Genomic DNA, 18,591 nt, shown 5'->3' with positions numbered 1-18,591 from the left:
CATACCGGACACTGGGATCCGAGGCTGTCAGAATTGCAAGTCCTGCAGCAGATCATCTACTTGCGAGGGATTTTAGGTCCCTTGGCCTAAGAAGCCTGGAAGGTCCGCCACACAGAGGGACCGGTACAGCACAGACAAGCTATAGGTACCTAGGGCCCGAGTCGCAAGCCATACAGGCGTAGTACACGGCCAGCTCAGGGACGTGGGCTATCATACCACTAAAGGGGGAGATAGTCAGCAAGGGCAGAGAGAGAACGGTAGGCCTACCCACTCACCCTAACCAGTGGAGCTCGCCCGAATGCCCTCAGACACCCAGGTCCATTCCTCCCTGTACTCCTGGTGGGTCTGTGATAAGATCTGCAGTAAAAGACCCTGGACTGCATTATTGGACTCTGTGTGATTACTGCTGCGCCTGCACCATCACCCCCAGCATCCTATTACACTGCCCTGAGGCTACACTCCTCCCATGGGGAGTTGTACTATTCCCTGCTGCACCCCCAACACCAGCCTCAGTGGTCTGCCCCGCAGCAGCGGTCCTCCCTGACCGCAATCCACAGGTGGCGTAGTCGGACTTTCAAAACCTACAAATACACTGCCACAGCATTTGGTCTGACCACCCTGAGCCACGGGACCGGGTCGCCACTACTACTCCCAGCATTGCCCTGTTGTCCGGTTCCGAGAGCCCCACGGCCCAGGGGGCGAGTCACTACAAGTAAGGATAGACGATACAATAAGCTCTATCGTAACATGTAGCAGCGAGTCAGCGGAATGTATCAATTCTAATATTGAGCAGAATTGATTTCAGTCTGTTGATTTTTCCCTCCAGAACAGTGGAGGGCTCCTCGGGAAAATAAATTGGCCATCCCTGGTATAACGTAATACTAAAATCTCACATTTTATGAGAGAAAACTGTATTTTATAACGATGCTTCCGTACATAAATCGAGAGAACTTCTTTTCATCAGACGACCCCTTTATCACCTATCCAAGGTGATCGGTGGTGTCCAACAGCTTAGAGCGGCACTGATGGGCAGAATGCGGCACTTTTATCACTTTTGGAATTGGGCAGCGGTGCACATGCTCAGTCTGACCTCCATTCTTGCCCTTTGGGGCTGCAGAGCGCTCTGCTTTTTCCAACAGCTCCATTGAGAATGAATGGATCAGTGGTCGGGCATCCAACCAGACGCTCCATTTTGTAACAGGGATAGAAATAGATGAGAAGATGCACTTAAATGTTTGGCCGCAGCAAGAGTGCATCGAGTGCCTGTGCTTGGTTTGAACAGTCATTCTGTGCTGACAGAGTCCCTTTAAGGCCTCAAACCTATTAGATAATTGTCAGCCCTACATTGTTTCTGGGCAGACAGTTACACAAGATTATGTCCCATTTCATGAAGATTGGCCTTTTACATGCCTGTTTTAGTGAAGGATTAGCTGGAAAAACCTGCGGCGCTGTTAAGCCTCTCCCCAAGAAGCTCCGCAAGGCTTCAAAATTTTGCCGGTGCTGGTCAAGACTGGTGGACACATGGGAAAAGTCAAATTTTGGCAAAGTTGAACAATCTGCATTGTGTGTAATATTTTATGATACAATAAATGATTAGAAAAATGCAAGTTTTATTAATGAGAAAAAAACTGAACTTTGCAGAATTTGTTGGCGACATAGAAATATGTAAAAAATATAAAAGTGTAAAAATTTTTTTACAATTTTTGATGCTTACATTAAAAACTTGAGCAATTCCCCCAAAAATCATTAGAGCCATGAAATCAATACATATACAGATGAAACCAGAAGTTTCCATCCACTATATAAAGAGACACATCTGCATGTTTTTATCAATATCTGACATGAAATCAGAATAAATCTTTCCCGTTTTAGGATAATTAGGATTACCATCATTTTTGATATTTTCCAAATGCCAGAATAATGAGAGAGAGAGAATGTTTTAAGGCATTTTTATTACTTACTGCAAAGTCTTAACATTATTCTAATCCCCAATCAGTGTGTATATTTGTTCACGACACAATAGAATCCCATAATTTCTGCCTATTCACACCTTAGTATTATGTATGATCAGGTTAGAGTGTATGGCTGCTGAGCGCTAGCATTTATGGGCGCCTCCCCCTGACCTTGGCTGTTTCTGGCTCTTAGACCCTGCTGGCACGCACTGCCGTCATGTCCGTGACTGCACTGCCGGCTTGCGGGTCAAATGCCAGAAGCCGCAGAGTCACATGTATTGGGGCGGGCACAGAATGTCTCACGCCGTATACCAGCCAGAACACATACCGGAAAGTCAGGTGACACACTTTTTCTCTCCGGCTCGGTTCATGATTGGATTAGGCTCCCTATATAACATCTGGCGTTCCCCTCCCTGGCACGACCCCTGAGGAAGTGTTGATGAAACGCGCGTCGGGGTGGAGGGACGCGTGCTTACCCTGCCTAGAAGCTGCCATTCTAACCAGGTATTTCTTTCTCATGATGTGTTGAGCTGTTTTGTCTATTTGTGGACAGTGCCACTATTACACTATAGTTATTCTATGGGACCGTACCCAGCCTCTTTTATGTACCCAGTCTCCCCTGATAGATATACTAACATTATTAACTGCTATATGCATTAGTTTCTTTGAGGCTGGAAACAATACGTTATATTTATCTAAGCACTTTGCACTTTTTTTCTGGACAGTCGACTCTATATCATCATATGCACTGCCGCTTTACATTTTATAGGCGTATCTCAAACTCATCAGTGATAGTCTAGTGACCGTTATAATAGCATATGTATTTCTTTCTTTCTATTTTTGCCACATGAGCGGTTATTCAGGTTGAAATGTTTTGCAATGCATTTGTATAGTCACATTATTTCAGTAATGGGGTAATATATGGTTATTACTCTTGCTGCGCAGATATAGAATCATAGAATCATAGAATGGTAGAGTTGGAAGGGACCTCCTGGGTCATCTGGTTCAACCCCCTGCTCAAAGCAGGATTCACTAGATCATCTCAGACAGATGTCTGTCCAGCCTCTGTTTGAAGACGTCCATTGAAGGGGAACTCACCACCTCTCGTGGCAGCCTGTTCCACTCATTAATCACCCTAACTGTCAAAAAGTTTTTTCTAATATCTAATCTGTGTCTCCTCCCATTTAGTTTCATCCCATTGCTTCTAGTCTTTCCTTGTGCAAATGAGAATAAAGATGATCCTTCTACAATGTGACAGCCCTTGACATATTTGTAGACAGCTATTAAGTCTCCTCTCAGTCTTCTTTTTTGCAAGCTAAACATTCCCAAATCCTGCAACCGTTCCTCATAGGACATGGTTTGCAGACCAGTCACCATTCTGGTCGCTCTTCTCTGAACTTGCTCCAGTTTGTCTATGTCTTTTTTAAAATGTGGTGCCCAAAACTGTACACAGTATTCCAGATGAGGTCTGACCAAAGAGGAGTAAAGACCGATAATGACTTCACGTGATCTAGACTGTATGCTTCTGTTAATACATCCCAGAATTGTATTTGCCTTTTTTGCTGCTGCATCACACTGTTGACTCATGTTCGGTCTATGATCTATTAGTATACCTAAGTCTTTTTCACATGTACTGTTGCTTAGCTCTATTCCTCCCATTCTGTATATGCTTTTTTCATTTTTATTGCCCAGATGTAGTACTTTGCATTTTTCCCTGTTAAAAACCATTCTGTTGGTTGCTGCCCACTGCTCCAGTTTATTTAAGTCTTTTTGAATCCTCTCTCTCTCTTCTCTAGTATTAGCTATCCCTCCTAGCTTTGTGTCATCAGCAAATTTAATCAGTTTACCCTCAATTCCTTCAGGAATAGGGTACAGCATTTGTTTGTCCCTCACATTTGAGGCTCCTGGTATTTTAATTATTGTTATTTTATGTTCTAATAAAATTATATTGTTAATATTATTTGAAGTGTTCATGTTTTTGTTTATCCTACCAGGGTTCTGGTTATAGCAGAATCAATTTTTGATATATATAAAGTCAAAAGTTTACATACATTTCATTAGTATTTGGTACCATCACCCTTAAACTGAATGACTTGGGTCAAACTTTTGGGATAGCCTTCCACAAGCTTCTCACAATAGTTGGTCGGAATTTGGACCCATTCCTCCTGGCAAAACTGGTGTAACAGATCCAGGTTTGTAGGTCGCCTTGCTCGCAGCAAGAGTGCCCATAAATTTTCAATAGGATTGCAATCAGAGCTTTGTGATGGCCACGCCAAAACATTGACTTTGTTATTCTTAAGCCACTTTGTTCCCATTTTGTCAATATGTGACACCCCAGGGGTCTGGTTGCCACAGTGATAGAGATATTACGTCTGAGAGCAGGTGGGAGGTCTCTTGGTCAGGAATCCTATGCATGCCACACCTCCTGCCCAGTCCTGGGAGGGGAAGGACTTCCCCTATATAAACCTGGGGCTGAGGCAGGGTTGGGGAGTTCAGAGGGAGAGTTCAGCCAGGAGGGCTGACAGGGAGCTGTGGCTCCGGCTGGGCCCAGCTCCTGGGCCATGCCAGAAGTAGAGACAGAGAAGAGAAGCAGCTATGGGAAGAAACAACAGGAGCTCTGTGGGAGCAGTGTTACAAGGAGTCAGGGGCTGGCAGCTGCAGAGCTCGCCCTGACTGAGAAGATTTCTTACCGGACCCGGAGTCCGAGGCTGTGGGGACTAACTCCTACCCAGCAGCAGAATCCGTCAGGCAGGGGATTTCAGGTCCTCTGGCCAAGAAACCCGAAGGCACGGTCACACGCATGGGACCAGCACCGCCGTCGTGGAGCGGAAGCTACTAGAAGGCCCCGAGTCACCGGCCATACGGGTGAGCACCAGACGGTACACTCAGGGACGTGGGCTACTTATACCCGCCTCTAGCAAGGTAGCCAGAAGAGTACAGTTAGTTTGGGAGGCCTACAACTCCGCCTGGTCGGGGGAGATCCCATCTGCTCAAGGACTGACCAGGCCCCAATCGCTAGCCAGTACTCCGGGAGGGTCTATCTTTGTCTCCAGTAAAGACCCTGAACTACACCGTACCGTCTCCGAGTGGTTCCTGCTACCCCCATCATCCACGTCGGCTGCCCTGAGGCCATACCCCTCCCGTTGGGGGTTATACTATCACGCTGCACAATCCTACCACCGGCCTCAGCGGTCTGCCCTGCAGCAGCAGCTCCTTAGCTGTACTCAACGGGTGGCGTAGTCGTCCAACATCTACCGCTGATACAGCGCCACTTAGTCTGACTCCCTGGGCACGGACCGGGTCACCGCCACGAGACTACAACCCTCAACAGATCCGGGTAAGCTCCCGCGTGCGCAACGCTGCGCGACACCGGCCCAGGGGTGCGTCAACTTTTGGCGTAGTCGGCAGGATCTCGTGCCCGCAACCACCGGGTACTGCGTGCCTGAAAAAGACTGTTCAAACTTACCAGTGGTGAAGATTCCCGCCATCCGGCGCCATCTTCTGTCTTCTTCCCGCCATCCGCGAAGTTTTCCCGCCATCCGGCGCCATCTTCTGCCTTCTTCCCGCCATCCGTGGAGTTTTCCCGCCGTTGGACGCCATCTTGAAGACGCCGCGCGGGAAGAAGAGGGGCGTGGACTCCGAAAGCGCGCGAGAACTGAAGCCCCGCCTCACGTCCGGACGTTGCGTAAGGTCCTGGAAGGAGCCCAGCAGACGCCGACGTCACAGGAGCGCGACGGAAGGTCCTCAACCCTGACGATCCACTGCGGAGCCGCGGCCTACGGAAGAGGATCATCGCAAGGTAGGCCACGGTCCACTAGGGGGGAGAAGGATGTCGGATACGGAGGAGAGCTTCACCGCTTCAACCCCCGCCAGCGCCACCGCTGTTGCGGTCATGCCTTTCACCATGCCCTATATCCCGGGGGCAGCCTGGCTACCCCAGTACTCAGGGGAGTCACATACCCTGCATGACTTTAGAGAAAAGCTGGATAGCCTCTTCCAGGTGTATCCCCTCACAGAGAAGCAAAACGTGAGCATCCTGGTGGCCCAATTAACCGGGGCAGCCCAAAGGGAGGTAAAGTCCTGGCCACCTGGGAGGAGGACTGTCGCAGAGATACTAACCCAGCTAACCGAGGAGGAGCTGCAGTACTACCAATACGAGGAAAGCCAAGAGGACCCGGACGGGTCTGAGGACTACCCTCAGGAGGGAGCACAAAGAGGACATAGCTACTGAAGGGAAGTAGCGTGAATAAAGAGCTGTAAATAGTTACCCGTAAGGGTACAAGGACTGCTGCTAATTAAAATATGGTCCCCGTTGGGATTAGTGAATTGTTCCCCATGTGCCCCTATCTTAAACCAGGCTGAGGACTGTGAGCAGCCATTCCTTATCCCCACTGGCCGAGGACTGAGAGCGGCCATATCCTGTAAATAATTATGTGTTTCTAGTAATTTATGGGAGTCTTTGGTGGATTTACCGGGAATCCTTTGTACATGGTTGGAGCGTAACCCAGGAATGGACTAAAGACTGTTAAGGACTCGGGGCAGGACAGACCCCTACCTGGTTACGTCTCCCTGTTTTGGTGAAATGGACACCTTGCTTTTCTTCAAAAACTGCACCCGGTTGCGGACACGCCGTGACCATCTTTATGTGTTTTTCTTATTGTATTATTATTGTTTATACCTTGTTATGTTTTTCTAAAAATATGTTTAGTCCCGGAGTACTAAATTTCACTAGGGGGGAATGTGACACCCCAGGGGTCTGGTTGCCACAGTGATAGAGATATTACGTCTGAGAGCAGGTGGGAGGTCTCTTGGTCAGGAATCCTATGCATGCCACACCTCCTGCCCAGTCCTGGGAGGGGAAGGACTTCCCCTATATAAACCTGGGGCTGAGGCAGGGTTGGGGAGTTCAGAGGGAGAGTTCAGCCAGGAGGGCTGACAGGGAGCTGTGGCTCCGGCTGGGCCCAGCTCCTGGGCCATGCCAGAAGAAGAGACAGAGAAGAGAAGCAGCTATGGGAAGAAACAACAGGAGCTCTGTGGGAGCAGTGTTACAAGGAGTCAGGGGCTGGCAGCTGCAGAGCTCGCCCTGACTGAGAAGATTTCTTACCGGACCCGGAGTCCGAGGCTGTGGGGACTAACTCCTACCCAGCAGCAGAATCCATCAGGCAGGGGATTTCAGGTCCTCTGGCCAAGAAACCCGAAGGCACGGTCACACGCATGGGACCAGCACCGCCGTCGTGGAGTGGAAGCTACTAGAAGGCCCCGAGTCACCGGCCATACGGGTGAGCACCACATGGTACACTCAGGGACGTGGGCTACTTATACCCGCCTCTAGCAAGGTAGCCAGAAGAGTACAGTTATTTTGGGAGGCCTACAACTCCGCCTGGTCAGGGGAGATCCCATCTGCTCAAGGACTGACCAGGCCCCAATCGCTAGCCAGTACTCCGGGAGGGTCTATCTTTGTCTCCAGTAAAGACCCTGAACTACACCGTACCGTCTCCGAGTGGTTCCTGCTACCCCCATCATCCACGTCGGCTGCCCTGAGGCCATATCCCTCCCGTTGGGGGTTATACTATCACGCTGCACAATCCTACCACCGGCCTCAGCGGTCTGCCCTGCAGCAGCAGCTCCTTAGCTGTACTCAACGGGTGGCATAGTCGTCCAACATCTACCGCTGATACAGCGCCACTTAGTCTGACTCCCTGGGCACGGACCGGGTCACCGCCACGAGACTACAACCCTCAACAGATCCGGCTCCGGGTAAGCTCCCGCGTGCGCAACGCTGCGCGACACCGGCCCAGGGGTGCGTCAAATATGCTTCGGGTCATTGTCCATTTGGAATACCCATTTCCGCCCAAGCTTTAACTTCCTGGCTGATGTCTTGAGATGTTGCTTCAGTATTGCCACATAATCTTCTTTTCTCATGGTGTCATCTATTTAGTGAAGTGAACCAGTCCCTCCTGCAGCAAATCAACCCCAGATCATGATGCTGCCACCCCCATGTTTCACAGTTGGGATGGTGTTCTTTGGCTTCCAAGCTTCTCCCTTTTTCCTCCAAACGTAGCGATGGTCATTATGCCAAAAAAGTTCAATTTTAGTTTCATCAGACCACAGACATGTCTCCAAAAATTAAGGTCTTTGTTCCTGTGTGCATTTGCAAACATTAATTTGGCTTTTTTATGTTTCTTTTGGAGTAATGGCTTCTTCCTGGCAGAGTGGCCTTTCAGCCCATGTTAATACAGTACTCGTTTCACTGTGGTTATTGACACAATCTTACCAGCTTCCGCCATCATCTTCACAAGGTCTCTTGCTTTTGTCCTTGGGTTGATATGCACATGTCGGACCAAAGCACGTTCATCTCTGGGACACAGAACCCGTCTCCTTCCTGAGCGATAAGATGGCAGTACATTCCCATCTTGTTTGTACTTGCGTATAATTGTTTGTACAGATGAACGAGGCACCGTCAGGTATCTTGAAATTGTATCTAAGGATGAGTCAGACTTGTGCAAGTCCACAATTCTCTTCCTGATATCTTCGCTGATTTCTTTAGACTTTCCCATGATACTACAGAAATAAGCAGTGTGTTTCAGGTGTGCATTAAAATACATCTACACGTGTGTCTCTAATTAACTCAGATGTTGCCAAAAAAACTATTAGAAGCTTCCAAACACATTACATCATCATATGGGCAGTCCAGAATTGTTTAAAGGCATAGTAATCTTAGTGTGTGTAAACTTTTGACTTTGCAGTAAGTAATAAAAATGACTTAAACATTCTCTCTCTCTCTCATTATTCTGGCATTTGGCAAATTTTAAAAATTATGGTAATCCTAATTGACCTAAAACGGGAAAGGTTTATTCTGATTTCATGTCAGATATTGAGAAAAACATGCAGATGTGTCTTTTTATATAGTGTATGTAAACTTCTGGTTTCAACTGTGTGTGTGTGTGTATGTATATATGTATATATTACACATACAGTTATGGCCGAAAGTGTTCACTCCCTTGAAATTGTTTCAGAAAATGAAGTATTTCTCCCAATTATTGCAGTTACATCTGTTTTGCTATACACACTTTATTTTCTTTGTGTGTATTGCAACAACACAAAAAAAGCAGAAAAAAAGGCAAATTGGACATAATTTCACACACAGCCCCAAAAATGGTCTGAAGAAAATTGTTGGCACCCTCAACTTTAATATTTGGTTGCTCACCCTTTGGAATAAAATAACTGCAATCAATCGCTTCCTATAACCATCAACAAGCTTCTTACACCTCTCAGCTGGAATTTTGACCACTCTTCTTTTGTAAACTGCTCCATGTCTCTCATAGTTGCTGCTACTTCATACCTCTCCAGCGCTATGTTTCCATCCATTTCTGCGGGCTTCTTGAAGTATGTTTTGGGTCATTCTCCTGGAAGAACCATGACCTAGGACGCAAACCCAGCTTTCTGACACTGGGCACTACATTGCGACCCAAAATCCGTTGGTAATCTTCAGATTTCATGATGCCTTGCACACAGTCAAGGCACCCAGTGCATGAGGCAGCAAAACAACCACAAAACGTCTTTGAACTTACACCATATTTGACTGTAGGTAGTGTGTTCTTTTCTTTGTAGGCATTATTCCATTTTCCGTAAACAGTAGAATGATGTGCTTTACCAAAAAGCTCTGTCTTGGTCTCATCTGTCGAAAAGATGCGTTCCCAGAAGGATTTTGGCTTGCATACATTTTGGCACACTTCAGTGTAGCTTTTTATGTCTCTGTGTCAGCAGTGGGGTTCTCTTGGGTCTCCTGCCTTAGCGCTTATTTGCGCTAACACTGATGCACCCTGAGCTTGCAGGACAACTTTGAATTTCTTTGGAACTTGATTGGCACTGCTTATCCATCATCCGGACTATCCTGCGTTGCAACCTTTCATCAATTTTTCTCTTCCATCCACGTCCAGGGAGATTAGCTACAGTGCCATGACTTGTAAGCTTCTTAATTATGTTTCGCACCGTGGACAAAGGGACATCAAGATCTCTGGAGATGGAATTGTAACTTTGAGATTGTTGATATTTTTCAACAATTTTGGTTCTCAAGTACTCAGACAGTTCTCTTCTCTTTCTGTTCTCCATACTTAGTGTGGCACACACAGACACAATGCAAAGATTGAGTCAACTTCTCCACTTTTTATCTGGTTTCAGGTGTGATTTTCATATTGCTCACACCTGTTACTTGCCACAGGTTAGTTTGAATGAGCATCACATGCTTGAAACAAAGTTGTTCACCCACAATTTTGGAAAGGTGCTATCAATTTTGTCCTGCCCATTTTTGGGGTTTTGTATGAAATGATGTCCAATTTGCCTTTTTTCCTTTTGTTTGTTTTTTTCTTTTGTTCCAATACACACAAAGAATATTAAACATGTGTATAACAAAACATGTGTAATTGCAATAATTTTCTGGGAGAAATACTTCACTTTCTGGAACAATTTCAAGATTGCCAACACTTTCGGCCGTGGCCATATATAGTAGCTGAGTACAGGCGGCTGCTGAGGCCCCTGATACCATTACTATGTGGCCCTTACACCTGATATACAGTGGTGGCCAAAAGTATTGGCACCCCTGCAATTCTGTCAGATAATACTCAGTTTCTTCCTGAAAATGATTGCAATCACAAATTCTTTGGTATTATTATCTTCATTTTATTTTCTTGCAAAGAAAATACACAAAAGAGAATGAAACAAAAATCAAATCAATGATCATTTCACACAAAACTCCAAAAATGGGCCAGACAAAAGTATTGGCACCCTCAGTCTAATACTTGGTTGCACAACCTTTAGCCAAAATAACTGCGAACAACCGCTTCCGGTAACCATCAATGAGTTTCTTACAATGCTCTGCTGGAATTGTAGACCATTCTTCTTTGGCAAACTGCTCCAGGTCCCTGATATTTGAAGGGTGCCTTCTCCAAACTGCCATTTTGAGATCTCTCCACAGGTGTTCTATGGGATTCAGGTCTGGACTCATTGCTGGCCACCTTAGAAGTCTCCAGTGCTTTCTCTCAAACCATTTTATAGTGCTTTTGGAAGTGTGTTTTGGGTCATTGTCCTGCTGGAAGACCCATGACCTATGAGGGAGACCCAGCTTTCTCACACTGGGCCCTACATTATGCTGCAAACTTTGTTGGTAGTCTTCAGACTTCATAATGCCATGCACACGGTCAATCAGTCCAGTGCCAGAGGCAGCAAAGCAACCCCAAAACATCAGGGAACCTCCGCCATGTTTGACTGTAGGGACTGTGTTCAGTTCTTTGAATGCCTCTTTTTTTTTCCTGTACACTCTATGTTGATGCTTTTTCCCAAAAAGCTCTACTTTTGTCTCATCTGACCAAAGAACATTCTTCCAAAACGTTTTAGGCTTTCTCAGGTAAGTTTTGGCAAACTCCAGCCTGGCTTTTTTATGTCTCGGGGTAAGAAGTGGGGTCTTCCTGGGTATCCTACCATACAGTCCCTTTTCATTCAGACGCCGACGGATAGTACGGGTTGACACTGTTGTACCCTCGGACTGCAGGGCAGCTTGAACTTGTTTGGATGTTAGTCGAGGTTCTTTATCCACCATCCGCACAATCTTGCGTTGAAATCTCTTGTCAATTTTTCTTTTCCGTCCACATCTAGATAGGTTAGCCACAGTGCCATGGGCTTTACACTTCTTGATGACACTGCGCACGGAAGACACAGGAACATTCAGGTCTTTGGAGATGGACTTGTAGCCTTGAGATTGCTCATGCTTCCTCACAATTTGGTTTCTCAAGTCCTCAGACAGTTCTTTTGTCTTCTTTCTTTTCTCCATGCTCAATGTGGTACACACAAGGACACAGGACAGAGGCTGAGTCAACTTTAATCTGTTAGAACCCTCCTGTTAGTTTTTGCTATCTTGTGTTTTGCGGTCACGTGACTAGCTGCCTATATATTCCAGCTCCGCCCTTCTGGCTTTGCTGGACTTCAGTGTTTTTTGCCTGTCTCTCTAGCCAGGTGCTTCGGTGCCTATCTCTGTCTAGTTTGCTTGGTCCTCTGGACCTCTAGTACCTTTTGTTCAGTTTGTATTTTTGCTCTGCAACAACTTCTGTTAGGAGGATTCCATTTTTTGTCCCAGTCCTTAGTTCTTTTAGGGACCCCTCCCTTTATTCTATAGGTCTCTGTTCAGACTAGCCGAGGACGAAGGCGGGTCTGTTCACAAGGAACAGGCTGCCCGCTACATCGTAGGGATTCAGCTTAGTCTTACTGTAGGGACAGCTTTTCCCTTTCTTTCCTTAGTTTATGTTGCAGATCATAACATAATCCATGTTAACTGGCTGCAAGTGTGATTTAGTTATTGCTAATTGTATCCAATTTGGCTTTAGGACAATTCTTTTTGTGTTTTTTCATTGAAGACAAATTAAATGAAGATAATAAGACCAAAGAATTTGTGATTGCAATCATTTTCAGGAAGAAACTGAGTATTATCTGACAGAATTGCAGGGGTGCCAATACTTTTGGCCACCACTGTATAGGAGCTGAGTACAGGCGGCTGCTGGGGCCCCTGATACCATTACTATGTGGCCCTTACACCTGATATATAGGAGCTGAGTACAGGCGGCTGCCGGGGCCCCTGATACCATTACTATGTGGCCATTACACCTGATATATAGTAGCTGAGTACAGGCGGCTGCTGGGGCCCCTGATACCATTACTATGTGGCCCTTACACCTGATATATAAGGGCTGAGTACAGGCGGCTGCTGGGGCCCCTGATACCATTACTATGTGGCCCTTACACCTGATATATAGGAGCTGAGTACAGGCGGCTGCCGGGGCCCCTGATACCATTACTATGTGGCCCTTACACCTGATATATAGGAGCTGAGTACAGGCGGCTGCTGGGGCCCCTGATACCATTACTATGTGGCCCTTACACCTGATATATAAGGGCTGAGTACAGGCGGCTGCTGGGGCCCCTTATACCATTACTATGTGGCCCTTACACCTGATATATAGGAGCTGAGTACAGGCGGCTGCTGGGGCCCCTGATACCATTACTATGTGGCCCTTACACCTGATATATAGGAGCTGAGTACAGGCGGCTGCCGGGGCCCCTGATACCATTACTATGTGGCCCTTACACCTGATATATAGGAGCTGAGTACAGGCGGCTGCTGGGGCCCCTGATACCATTACTATGTGGCCCTTACACCTGATATATAGGAGCTGAGTACAGGCGGCTGCCGGGGCCCCTGATACCATTACTATGTGGCCCTTACACCTGATATATAGAAGCTGAGTACAGGCGGCTGCTGGGGCCCCTGATACCATTACTATGTGGCCCTTACACCTGATATATAGGAGCTGAGTACAGGCGGCTGCTGGGGCCCTGATACCATTACTATGTGGCCCTTACCCCTGATATATAAGAGCTGAGTACAGGCGGCTGCTGGGGCCCCTGATACCATTACTATGTGGCCCTTACACCTGATATATAGGAGCTGAGTACAGGCGGCTGCTGGGGCCCCTGATACCATTACTATGTGGCCCTTACACCTGATATATAGGAGCTGAGTACAGGCGGCTGCCGGGGCCCCTGATACCATTACTATGTGGCCCTTACACCTGATATATAGGAGCTGAGTACAGGCGGCTGCTGGGGCCCCTGATACCATTACTATGTGGCCCTTACACCTAATATATAGGAGCTGAGTACAGGCGGCTGCCGGGGCCCCTGATACCATTACTATGTGGCCCTTACACCTGATATATAGGAGCTGAGTACAGGCGGCTGCCGGGGCCCCTGATACCATTACACTGGTGCCTTGTTATTAGGTCAATTCCATTATAAAACATTGTATCCGTCATTGTTGAGCTCTGCTGGGACTCTGTATCCCGCCTGCATTGCATAATGGGGCCCCTGAATACTCTGCACATAAGGGCCCATAGCTCTAATTATGTTGTTTGCAATAGTCGCCCTCCTGCCACCCTGTAATATCGGGTCCCTGCCTGGTGTGCCCCCTATGACTTAATGTCCCCCTGTACGACAGAGGGCACATTCATTCTGTCTGGACCATTATAGTCTATGGCCACGTCAGATCATATGCCCGAATCCCGTTCAGGTAAAGGCTGCAGCCACCGCAGCCATGCTGCCTTCAGTGCCCCGCTCCTCCGCCACTGCCATTCCCCCCACCACCCAGAGCCACAGTATATATATATATATATATATATATATATATATATATATATATACACTACTCAAAAAATAAAGGGAACCCTTAAACAACAGAATATAACTCCAAGTAAATCAAACTTCTGTGAAATCAAACTGTCCACTTAGGAAGCAACACTGATTGACGATCAATTTCACATGCTGTTGTGCAAATGGAATAGACAATAGATGGAAATTATTGGCAATTATCAAAACACTCTCAATAAAGGAGTGGTTCTGCAGGTGGGGACCACAGACAACATCTCAGTACCAATGCTTTCTGGCTGATGTTTTGGTCACTTTTGAATGTTGGTTGAGCTTTCACACTCGTGGTAGCTTGAGATGGACTCTACAACCCACAGAAGTTGCTCAGGTAGTGCAGCTCTTCCAGGATGGCACATCAATGCGAGCTGTGGAAAGAAGGTTTGCTGTGTCTGTCAGCGTAGTGTCCAGAGGCTGGAGGCACTACCAGGAGACAGGCCAGTACACCAGGAGACGTGGAGGGAGCCGTAGGAGGGCAACAACCCAGCAGCAGGACCGCTACCTCCGCCTTTGTGCAAGGAGGAACAGGAGGATCACTGCCAAAGCCCTGCAAAATGACCTCCAGCTGACCACAAATGTGGATGTGTCTGCAAAAACGGTTAGAAACCAACTCCATAAGGGTGGTATGAGGGCCCGACGTCCACAGATGGGGGTTGTACTCACAGCCCAACACCGTGCAGGACGCTTGGCATTTGCCACAGAACACCAGGATTGGCAAAGTGGCAACTGGCGCCCTGTGCTCTTCACAGATGAAAGCAGGTTCACACTGAGCACATGTGACAGACGTGACAGAGTCTGGAGACACCGTGGAGAACGATCTGCTGCCTGCAACATCCTTCAGCATGACCGGTTTGGCAGTAGGTGAGTAATGGTGTGGGGTGGCATTTCTTTGGAGGGCCGCACAGCCCTCCATGTGCTCGCCAGAGGTAGCCTGACTGCCATTAAGTACTGAGATGAGATCCTCAGACCCCTTGTGAGACCATATGCTGGTGCGGTTGGCCCTGGGTTCCTCCTAATGCAGGACAATGCCAGACCTCATGTGGCTGGAGTGTGTCAGCAGTTCCTGCAAGATGAAGGCATTGAAGTTATGGGCTGGCCCGCCCGTTCCCCAGACCTGAATCCGATTGAGCACATCTGGGACATCATGTCTTGCTCCCTGGGACCCGTTCAAGATCCGGAAGGGAGCGAAACGGCCATCGTCCTCTCTCTCACTCCCCCGCACACCCTTAGGGGTCTCCATCCTATGCCGCCAGACAACATGTACTGTTAGTACTAATAAAGGACATCTTCGGAACTTTTGTTGAGTGCTACCTTTATTTTTGCTTCTGCATTACTAGACTGTTTACTTGGACATGCACCACCATGTATCCGGGAGTTTCATTTCATTGAATGAGAGGTGTATTTAAAGCAGAGGTGGTGCCGGATTTCTTCTCTTTTATTGCTCATTTGACATGTCTTGCTCCATGCACCAATGTCACGTTGCACCACAGACTGTCCAGAAGTTGGCGGATGCTTTAGTCCAGGTCTGGCAGGAGATCCCACAGGAGACCATCTGCAACCTCATCAGGAGCATGCCCAGGCGTTGTAGGGAGGTCATACAGGCACGTGGAGGCCACACACAATACTGAGCCTCATCAGGAGCATGCCCAGGCGTTGTAGGGAGGTCATACAAGCACGTGGAGGCCACACACAATACTCAGCCTCATCAGGAGCATGCCCAGGCGTTGTAGGGAGGTCATACAGGCACGTGGAGGCCACACACAATACTCAGCCTCATCAGGAGCATGCCCAGGCGTTGTAGGGAGGTCATACAGGCACGTGGAGGCCACACACAATACTCAGCCTCATCAGGAGCATGCCCAGGCGTTGTAGGGAGGTCATACAGGCACGTGGAGGCCACACACAATACTCAGCATCATCAGGAGCATGCCCAGGCGTTGTAGGGAGGTCATACAGGCACGTGGAGGCCACACACAATACTCAGCCTCATCAGGAGCATGCCCAGGCGTTGTAGGGAGGTCATACAGGCACGTGGAGGCCACACACAATACTGAGACTCATTTTGACTTTTTTTAAGGATATTACATCAAAGTTGGATCAGCCTGTAGTGTGTTTTTCCACTTTAATTTTGGGGGTGACTCCAAATCCAGGCCTCCATTGGTTAATAAATTTGATTTCCATTGATGATTTTTGTGTGATTTTGTTGTCAGAACAAAGTATTCAATGAGAATATTTCATTCATTCAGATCTAGGATGTGTTATTTGATTGTTCCCTTTATTTTTTTGAGCAGTGTGTATATAAATATACCAGGATGGGGGATATTAACAGAATTGGGGGACATTACCCCTATAACAGTGTAAGCAGCAGACCCCCTCCCCCTTAACAGGGCATAATGACCACATTTTTTGCTTACATTTTTTTTCTATTTACCTACTCTAAAACCTAGGTACGTCTTATGGTCCGGTGCGTCTTATAGTCCGAAAAATTCGGTATATGCATTCAGTATATATATACTACTAGCTATTGAACCCGTTCTACGCCCGGGTGGACAGCATTTTTATTGGTATATGGTCTCCCATGCTGGTATGTGCTGCCCCCCTCCTTGTATTTGTGCTGTCCCCATCCTGTCCCCACCATCCAATCCTGGTATGCGTGGTACACCTCACCCCCAATCCTGGTATGCTTGACACCCCTCACCCCCAATCCTGGTATGCGTGGCACCCCTCATCCCCAATCCTGGTATACGTGGCACCCCTCATCCCTATCCTGGTATGCGTGGCACCCCTCATCTCTATCCTGGTATGTATGGTACCCCTCATCACTATCCTGGTGTGTATGGTATCCCTCATCCTGGTATGCATGGTACGCCATCCCTCATCCCGGTATGCATGGCACTCCATCCCTCATCCCCAATCCCGGTATGCGTGGCACCCCTCATCCTCAATCCCGGCATGCGTGGCACCCCTCATCCCCAATCCCGGCATGCGTGGCACCCCTCATCCCCAATCCCGGCATGCATGGCACCCCTCATCCCCAATCCCGGCATGAGTGGCACCCCTCATCCCAATCCTTGTATGTGTGGCACCCCTCATCCCCAATCCCGGTATGCGTGGCACCCCTCATCCCCAATCCCGGTATGCATGGCACCCCTCATCCCCAATCCCGGTATGTGTGGCACCCCTCATCCCCAATCCCGGTATGCGTGGCACCCCTCATCCCCAATCCCGGTATGCGTGGCACCCCTCACCCCCAATCCCGGTATGCATGGCACCCCTCACCCCCCAATCCCGGTATGCGTGGCACCCCTCATCCCCAATCCCGGTATGCGTGGCACCCCTCATCCCCCAATACCAATATGCGTGGCAACCCTCATCCCCAATCCCAGTATGCGTGGCACCCCTCATCCCCAATCCCGGTATGCGTGGCACCCCTCACCCTCAATCCTGGTATGCATGGTCCCCTCACCCACCAATCCTGGTATGCGTGTTACCCCTCACCCCCCAATCCTGTTATGCATGTTACCCCTCACCCCCCAATCCTGGTATGCGTGGCACCCCTCACTCCCCAATCCTGGTATGCGTGGCACCCCTAACCCCCCAAATCCTGGTATGCGTGGTACCCCTCACCGCCCAATCCTGGTATGTGTGGCACTCCTCACCCCCCAATCCTGGTATGTGTGGCACCCCTCACCGCCCAATGTTGGTATGCGTGGTACCCCTCACCCCCAATCGTGGTATGTGTGTTACCCCTCACCCCCCAAATCCTAGTATGCGTGGTACACCTCACCCCACAATCCTGGTATGTGTGGTACCCCTCACCCCCAATCTTGATATGCGTGGTACCCCTCACCCCCAATCCTGGTATGTGTGGTACCCCTCACCTCCCAATCCTGGTATATGTGGTACCCCTCACCCCCCAATCCTGATATATGCATGGTCCCCTCACCCCACAATCCTGTTATGTGTGGCCCCCTCATCCCTTTCACACTGTACACACATACACAAAAAAAAACAGTTATACTCACCTTTCTTCTCTGTACTCCAGCACTGCTGCGTCCCTCTTCTGCCGGAGGCCGAGGGAGAAGTGCGGCGCTGGAGCACCGCGCTGTCCGGCGCCATTTTTCTGAAGACACACTGTAAATGTGTCTTCAGTAAAATGGCGCCGGATAGCGCAATGCGCATGCGTCGATCTGACGCCTTCACTCCGCCCCCGGTCTCCAGCGAAGAGAGGCGCCGCGACAACGCTCCTCCCGGTCAGGTAAGAATGTAAGTATGGCGCCGGAGATCGCGGTATGCGTTCAGTGTCTACGCATCCCGCGATCTCTGGCGCCATACACCTCCTCTTACCTGTAACGGCTGGATGCCTGCTTCTCTCTGGAGCCAGGCTGCGCAT

The sequence above is a fragment of the Phyllobates terribilis genome, unplaced genomic scaffold (assembly GCF_046119375.1).
Source record: "Phyllobates terribilis strain yellow unplaced genomic scaffold, ASM4611937v1 Scaffold_19__1_contigs__length_20705806, whole genome shotgun sequence".
In the NCBI taxonomy this organism is placed as follows: domain Eukaryota; kingdom Metazoa; phylum Chordata; class Amphibia; order Anura; family Dendrobatidae; genus Phyllobates; species Phyllobates terribilis.
The sequence above is the reverse complement of the archived record's forward strand: the minus strand, read 5'-3'. Positions refer to the sequence as shown.